The sequence below is a fragment of the Elephantulus edwardii genome, unplaced genomic scaffold (genome assembly GCF_000299155.1).
Source record: "Elephantulus edwardii isolate Elephantulus edwardi_28Jun2011 unplaced genomic scaffold, EleEdw1.0 scaffold00214, whole genome shotgun sequence".
Lineage (NCBI taxonomy): Eukaryota > Metazoa > Chordata > Mammalia > Macroscelidea > Macroscelididae > Elephantulus > Elephantulus edwardii.
This window is the reverse complement of record NW_006399964.1, coordinates 3,229,691-3,238,242: the sequence shown is the minus strand read 5'-3', so window position 1 is coordinate 3,238,242 and position 8,552 is coordinate 3,229,691. Positions and strand designations below refer to the sequence as shown.

The window sequence follows — 8,552 nt, the reverse complement described above, 5'->3', positions numbered from 1 at the left end:
CAGAACAGATTATCCGGGAGGCTGGGCTCCATGAGGAGAAATGTGGGGTCAAGACTGGTGGACGATCTATCTATATTGGTTCAAAGAGATAGAAAAGGCAATTTGCAAGTCTACTTGGAGAGCAAAGAGAAATTGAATGGATAAACTTCTCCTGAAAAACAAAAATTAATTGGGAGGCATAGCATTTCCTGATATCAAAATCAACAGTACAGCCTGGTACAATGGTTCTTGTACTGGTACAATGACAGACTAATAGAACAGAATCCAAGAACCAAAAAATTAACCAAGAAAATGAAAGATTAATAGAATAGAATCCGAGAACCAAGAAATTAATGGTCAATTCGAATTTACAAGGAATCAACACCTATTAAATGGAGAAACAACAAGCTCTTTAACAAATGGTGCCGGTAAAGCTGGGCATCAATTTGCAGAAAACTCAAACAGGATCCACATCTCACCCATACACAAAAATCAACTCAAGATGGATCAAAGACCTAGGGGTAAAGCCCAAAACCAAAACGATCATAAGAGACAAAATAGGGCCATCGGCTTAGAAGTCCTAGCCTATGGCCTAATTAGGCTTGTAAATACAGCCAGGAGTGTACAACTTCTGGTGAGGGGAGGATCAAATCAATGATTAGGACTTTCTAAAAATTAAGTCAGTATGTGCATCAAAAGCCTTTTCCAATAGGGTGAAAGAAAGACCTACAGATTGGGAAAAATCATTTGACAATCACATCTCAAACAAGGGTCTCATAATGAAAGTTCACAGCATACTCCTGGGCCTCCACAAGGAAAAGAATGATAATTCAATTACAAAATGGACAAAAGACATGAAAAGACTCACAAAGGAAGACATCTGGATGCCTAACAGACATAGGAAGAAAGGCTCAAAATCACTGGCAATTAAGGGAGATGCAAATCAAAACCATAATGAAAAACCATTTCATCCCAGTAGCAGAGGCAAAGTTTAACAGGACAGCAAGCAATAAATGTTGGATAGAATGTAGAGAGACTGGTGGTGTAAAATGGTACAGCCATTCTGAAAGACAGTTTGTCATTGCCTCAAAGAGCTGAACATAGAAATCCTGTAAGACCTAGTTATCCTGCTAGGAATATACCCCACAGAAATGAAAACTGAGACATGAATAAAGATACGTAGCAGCATTCATTATTCACAACAGCAAGAACATGGAAACAGCCCAAATGCCAAACAAATGATACATTCACACAATGGAATACTATGCAGCACTAAGGAACAATGATTTCATAAAATACTATAAAGTATGGTTGAGTCTAGGAGCATTATGCTGAGTGAACTAAGTCTCATAAGAACAAAGTTGCATGGAAGGATTACTATAAAAATAAATGGGTAGATAAGATAGATAGTTAGGTGCATGTGGAATGTCCAAGGAAACAGGGAAGGGGGACAGGGAGCAGAAAAAGAGGAAGAGTGGGGATCACTGAGATAGCAGAGGTTGGGAGGTAGATGAGAGGTGAAAGAATAGGAAAGATTCAACAAGGACTCAAAGAGGTGGAGTGTTAAGAAGCATAGATCAGTAGTGATTGGCTGTATGAAATACAGTGTATATGAATGACTGATTGCAAACGTGTAAATGAATGCTATACAATGTAAATTAAATACGGTATGCAAACCAATAAAAAAGAGGAAAAAATAACCAAAAATTCTTTTTTTTTGGAGACAAAAAAGTCAATATCACTCTAAGCAAAGATGAAAAACTAGAGTAAGGGAAGAGAGAAACTAGAGTACTGGCAGTTGAGCATCAGAACACATTTTTAAAAAATACATTGTGAAAAAGGCAATGTAGGTCACTGAACAAGTTTATTCAGTGAGAAATTATCATAGTAGAAGCTAAATGGCTGTGTAAACATTCACTAAAAACCTAACAAAATATTATTAAAATTTAAAGAGAGAAAAATGTCCTTTCATCCTATCTGAAAATCCTAAATATACTTAGAAGTTTTCTTGGGTATTCAAGTCTGCAATACTAAACTAACTGCTTATGCCAAACTCAATAAACGACCCTTGAATGGGTGGGCTGACACAGTGACTACTGCAGTGGGCTTGAGTATCAGAGATGGCCAGGATAAGACAGTGTTCAGATCTGTTGTTCATAGGGTTGCTGTGAATCATACTAGACTTGATGGCACCTAACAAGAGAACAACAACGTCAATGAAATGCTGTCTTGATTGACTGCTTAATTTAATAATAATTCAATATTATCAGAGTAATATTTGGGGCTGTTGCCATAGCCTCCTGTGCTGCTGGGACAATCATGCGGCCACTAGGCTGCCTGAGCCAGGCAGGGTTTGGGCAAGTCCAGGCTCAGGTGGCTGCTACCACCAGGATCCAAAGGGCTCCAGCCCATATGAGGATCAATGATGCAGACTGATGGGTTCAATGATGCTGGGCATTTATATCTAGATTCATTAAGGAATACAAAGAAAATATTTAAAGGGTCAATAATGGTGTCTTCTGGTTGAAGAACGTGAAATCTGTGGTTTATCATTATAATCAGTTTTTTCCTGAACACAGAAGTTTTCAGCTAAACAGCTCTACCACTTGGGTTAGTTAGATGAGAACGGAAAAGTAAAGCTTATTCTACAGACCTCCATTGTCCAGGCAGTCATCATGATGTCATCATGATTGAGAGTATAAACTACAATCATACAGATGACAAGAGTTGTGATGCTGACCCATTTCAGATGAAGAATACAGACTGCTACCTCCCAGATGCCTTTAAAATTATGACACAAATGTGCAACAGTTGAATATAATATATAGTAGTTACTAGGTTAGATGTGTTTCCTTTTCCATGTCCTTCCTGGCACATACAAGTATCTTGAAGCCGAATATGAATGTGTCTCATATATTTTTTTTGGTATGTCCTGGGACCTTCAAAGCAATTGTGGATTCACCATCTATACAGCAAGCAGAACATAAGGCAGGGGGGCTTGGTGTAAGGACCCTCCTTCAAGCTATAAATAAAATTTATTTCATGCCCTAGACTCCTTAGTGTACTGATACGTTGATAGAATATGTTTCTTTAGAAGATTTTCAAAATAGTCACCAGATACCAACATAAGAACTTCCAAATCAAGTAGATGTTACTGGATTTGTGACATTTGATGGTGCTATCTTCTTCAACAGAGAATGAACAAAGAATATTGTAAAATTTGACACTGTGACTAGAATTAAGTCTTGTCGTTATGTGTCGTCAAGTTGCTTGTGACTCATAGCAATTATGTACAACAGCTCTAAACTATGCTCTATCCTGAGCCAACCTTATTATCTCTGACACATCTACCCCCACTACCCCAGTCATTAAGTCAATCCATCTCGTCAAGGGTCCTCCTCTCTTGCATTGTCCCTCCACCTTTCTGAGCATGATGTCCCTCTCCAATGACTGGTCCCTCCTTGAAACATCCTCAAAGAATGTAAGACAGAACTTCAAAATCCTAGCCACTAAAGAGTAGCCCGTTTTTACCCTCTCCAGGATGACCTGTTTGTTTTCCTAGCAGTCCATGATGTATTCAATACTCTTCTCAAGCACACAATAAAAAGGTATCAATTCTTCCATCATCGTTAAGTCATTGTCTAGCCTTCTGATGCATGGCAAGTAATTAACTGCAAAGACCATGGCTTGGATCAGGTGCATCTTAGCCTCTAGACTGACACTGTTGCTCTCCAGTACTCTGCAAAGGCCCCTGATGGCAGATTTTCCCAGTGCAACTAGTCTTTTGATTTCCTGGGGAGGCCATAACTAATTATGTCAATCACCATGATACTGCACCATAGAGATGGGGAGGGAAGACTGAAGTCGACCCAACAGTTGATGAAAATGGACTATGGGTTATTTATGCCACTAAACAGCACAATGGAATCAGAGTTATGAACCAAATGAATCCATACACTCTTCGATTTGAAGCAACATGGAAGACTGTGCATGATAAGTGTTCTGCATCAAATGTTTTCTTGCTGTTTGGAGTCCTCTGTGTAGTCAGGTCAGTTCACTAAGACAACGAAAGTGACAACCAGCAAGAATGCAATTGATTACATCTACAACATGCGACTAAACCGAGGAGACTGTTCCCTTCCCTAACCAGTACCAGTATATCGATGCAGTAGATTACAGCCCAACAGACAATCTACTCTATGAGTAGACAGTAACTTCATTTAATGATATTCTCTGGAGTTGGACCACCTGTTCCTGCCCAAGTGCCTACTACAGCTGTGACAATAACTTCTTCAACTGAGCTGTTCAAAATCATAGTATGAACCCACAAGCACTACCTCACAGAAAGGCCCTGGGAGCTCAACTGTAGCTGGATCACAGGAAGAGATGGGGGACAAAACCACCACCTGCAGCTTCTACAATCAAAATTCCTTCTCTAACAAGTATTTCTTCCCTGCCAGAGAGATTGTGTGAAGCATTAGAAGCCGGGGGATATGGTGGACTCAGACACAAAGGGGAATGGTGATTGAAAGACCATGTCCCAAGGAAGCAAGAGGACCTGCCTCATATCTCTGCACAGTTTCCTGTGGAACATGGAGACCTGAACCTCACACTGAGTAAATCAGCTGCCTCAGATGATCAGAAGTGGGGAAAATGCGGCTAGCCTTGCCAATGAACTGGCATACCAACAGGCCAGTGTTTCCTGAGGATGTGGGTTCTTCAGTGAGGCTGATGGAGCAGCTGGTAGACATTATGATGCACACCTGAAGGAACTCAAATCCAGCGAACAGGATTCAGCAGGAAGGAGCTACAACAAGGCAACTGTTGACACAGTGAGACCAGAACCTTTAGAATCCTGGAGACACAGGAACTGACTGAACGTGCGGACACTGCAACAAAGCTACTCGATACGCTGGAAGAAGGCATTTTATTTTGGTACTAGCTGACAATCTCTTGGGACTAACAAGGGTTTCAATACCACAGAAAATGTTCTAGAAGTGGCAGGTCCAAGACTTTACATTTCCTCAGGGCATCAAATGAGCAGGAAGCACAATCCAACTTTCTGCAAATACTGTGAAGCAAAACAGCAGGAATGGGCTTTCAAGATTGGTGCTCAGGAAGTTCCTTAGCATAGAACATGCAACGATAAATGTAGGTTGTGACTTTATTAAACCTAATAGTACTATATGTCATTGCCATTTCAATCACGAAAGAGTCCAGCCAAGTGACTGATCCTGTGCTTTTAACCCAACCACTCATTGATCCTGATAATTAATTCAACACAGACTGCTCCTTCTGGAACTACTCAGAGGGAAAGATGATGGGATATTGGGCTACCCAGGAGGCAAGCTGGTTGACACTAATAAAACTAATACAATGTGTGCGTGCAGCCACCTAACCAATTCTGCAATTCTCATGGCTCACCAGGAAACTGCATATGAAGACAAACTTGAAGACCTCTCACAGTCACCTGGATGGGAACTGTCATTTCCCCAAGCACCGGAATCTGCACCTTCTTTATTTCTGTGGTCTACCAAGTATCCGAAACACTAATCCTAAGAACCTCTGAACCAACCTTTTCACTGCTGAATTCATTTTCTTAATCGGCCCTGATAAGATAATACATAACTGCATAACAAATATTTGCAGGACTTTATACTTTTTCTTGTTGGTGGTTTTTGCTTGGATGTGCTTAGAAGGTATGCAGCTGTATCCAATGGCAGCACAAGTTTCTGAAAGTGAGTATTCAAGGAAGAAACATTACTATGCTGCTGGTTACTTGTTTCCAGTCACAGTCATTGGCGTTTCAGCTGCTACTGACTCTAAGAGCTATGGAACAGAAAAAGCTTGTTGATTCATGTTGATAATTATATGGAGTTTCACTGGACCTTTTAACTATCATTATTCTGCTTAATATTATCTTCCTGGTGATCACATTGTGTAAAATGTTGAAGCACTCAAATGCTTTGGAACCAGATTCTAGTTGGCTGGCCAACATTAAGTTTTGGGTGCTGGGTGCTTTCGCCCTTGTCTCCTTTGGCTTAACATGGTCATCTAGGTCGATTTTTATTAATGAGGAGACTCGTGTGGTGGCAAATCTCTTCACCAGCTTTAATGCTTTCCAGGGAGTGTTCATTTTTTTCTTTCACTGTGCTCTCCAAAAGAAAGTACAGAAAGTACTTCAGACAGACTGCTGTGAGGACCTCTCAACTGAGAGCCACCTGAGTTCAGTGAATGCATTCGCCAGCAGGACACTTACTTGAACTGCTGTGGTGGCCTTCCAACTGATCCCCCAAAGTTCAGCAAAGGCATCAGTCACCAAGACACTGGGACTGCTGTGGCCTCTTCCCAACTGAGAGCCCCGAGTTCAATGAAGGCATGTGCCACCAGGACACTCAGAGTGCTGTGGTTACCTCCCAGCTGAGAGCCCTGAGTTCAGTGAAGGCATCACCACCAGGACACTTGGACTGCTGTGGCAGCCTCCTGAGAGCCCCTGAGCTCAGTGAAGGCACCACTACCAGGAGTGCTCGGTACTCCTCTGGCACACAAAGTTAGATAAGAAGGATACAAAGTGGCACTGTGAGAAAACAGCCTGAATCTACTTTTATCTCAGGTGATATATCAAGAGCACTTGGACACTTAATCAAGGACATTCACATAACAATGCCAGGGGTGCAAGTACCTTGGATACTCTCCCACTAAATGGCAATTTCAGTATTAGCTACTCACCATGAAAGGGGCACTACAGTGACACACACGAGTTGTAGACTGTGGTTTAAGTCTGAATGGCACTGCTTTTGAGAAATGATCATTTCAGAATTAGTGCTCAGAAACCTGCAGGGTGGCAGTGAAACTCACAAGCTTGAACTCACACCCCGGTCAAACTGATGCCTGGAGGGAGCAGCAGTGACAAGGATGTCACAGCGGCAGAGGCGTCATCTTCAATGCATGGAGACAACAAAGGGCTGAAGCTCCATCAGAAAGAACTCGAGGCACAGCTCATTCCTCAGCCGACTCACTCCCTTCTATATCAACCCCAAAGGAAAGTGAAGCCTGAGGGAGCAGACACCTATGTCTCACAGCTCACAGCTGAAGCTAAGGCCTATCTCCAGTCTCCCAGCAGGGACTTTCTCTATACAAGCATGCCCAATCTTCCCAGCCAGAGAGCAGCTCCAACATGGAAGAAGATGTCTCTTCCTCCAGGAAAAGTGAGAATGAACATATTTACTCTAAAAGGTGCCAAATCCTGGAGCTGGCCATCAGCTTCAGATGTGCTACCAGATCAGCAATGGCAATAGTGATGGTTATATAATCCCCATTGACAAAGACAAGTATATCCCAGAAGGCGCTGTTAGGGAAGGACCAATGCAACTGGTGACAACTCTTCAATAGTGTGGAGCTAAAGAATGCCAAGAGCCCCATGGAAGGATTAACAAAGAGCAACTCCGAGGACCCTTGCACCCCCTCCAACTCTGCTGAAGAAACAGCTCTGTGGACCTGTGGTTCTCCAGGGTAAAGGGGAAAAAAATAACTGAATCTTGCAGTTCAGAGAATTTTTATAAAACAGACAAAAACTTCATACAATAAAGAGTATACTAAAATGAATTATTTGGTACCAAGAAAATAGATGCTAACCAGGTATTTTAAGGTTCTGCTGCTGTTTAGAGAAACTGTGTAACAAGAGAAGCACAACTTGCCAGCCATACTCCTGCAGCAGTTTGCGAATTGAACTTGTAAATATGGCTGCTCATTTTTTGTAGGCCTGTACTGTATTATATATAAGTTGTTGTTGTTGTTATGTGCCGTCGAGTCGTTTGCGACTCACAGCGACCCTAAACCCTAAACCCTGCTCTATCCTGTGCCAATCGCACTGCCTCTGACACACCCATCCCGATTACCGCCGTCACTGAATCAACCCTTCTCATAGAGGGGTCTTCCCCCTGCGCCGTCCCTCTACCCTCCCAAGCATGATGTTCCTCTCCGAGGACCTGTCCCTCCTTGCAACATGCCCAAAGTATGTCAGGCGAAGCCCCAGAATCCTTGCCTCCAAGGATTAATCCTCTCCAGGATGAATCTGTTTGTTTTCTTGGCAGGCCAGGGTACATTCAATAAGCTTCTCCAGCACCACACCTCAAAGGCATGAATTTTCCTTCTGTCCTCCCTAGTCATTGTCCAAATCTCTGATGCATAACAAGTGATTGCAAAGACCATGGCTTGTATCAGGCGCACCTTAGTCTCCAGAAAGACACCGTTGCTCTTGAGTACTTTAGAGAGGTCCCCAACAGCAGACTTTCCCATCGCAATACGTTTTTTTATTTCCTGGCTGCTGGTGCCAAGAGTGTTGATTGGGGAGCCGAGCAAACTGAAACTGTGAACAATCTCAATCTCTTCGCATCCATCCTGATGCTACCAATTGGTCCAGTGGTGAGAATCTTTGTCTTCTTGACATTGAGCCTCAGTCCATACTGAAGGCTGAAGTCCTTGACCCTCTGCAGCAAGTGCATGAGGTCCTCCTCAGTTTCAGCTAGCAGGGTTGTGTCATTTGCATAACGCAGACTGTTAATAGATCTTCC

The 8,552-nt window shown here is 42.5% G+C and overlaps 1 protein-coding gene and 1 pseudogene across 4 annotated transcripts in view; one reads left to right on the top strand and one right to left on the bottom strand.

Annotated features, from left to right (window-relative positions):
• The window catches only part of CDC42BPA (CDC42 binding protein kinase alpha (DMPK-like)), a 418,998-nt gene that overhangs the window by 249,407 nt on the left and 161,039 nt on the right, over nt 1–8,552 (bottom strand). The window lies entirely within an intron of this gene.
• LOC102858567 lies at nt 2,489–7,371 on the top strand (annotated as a pseudogene).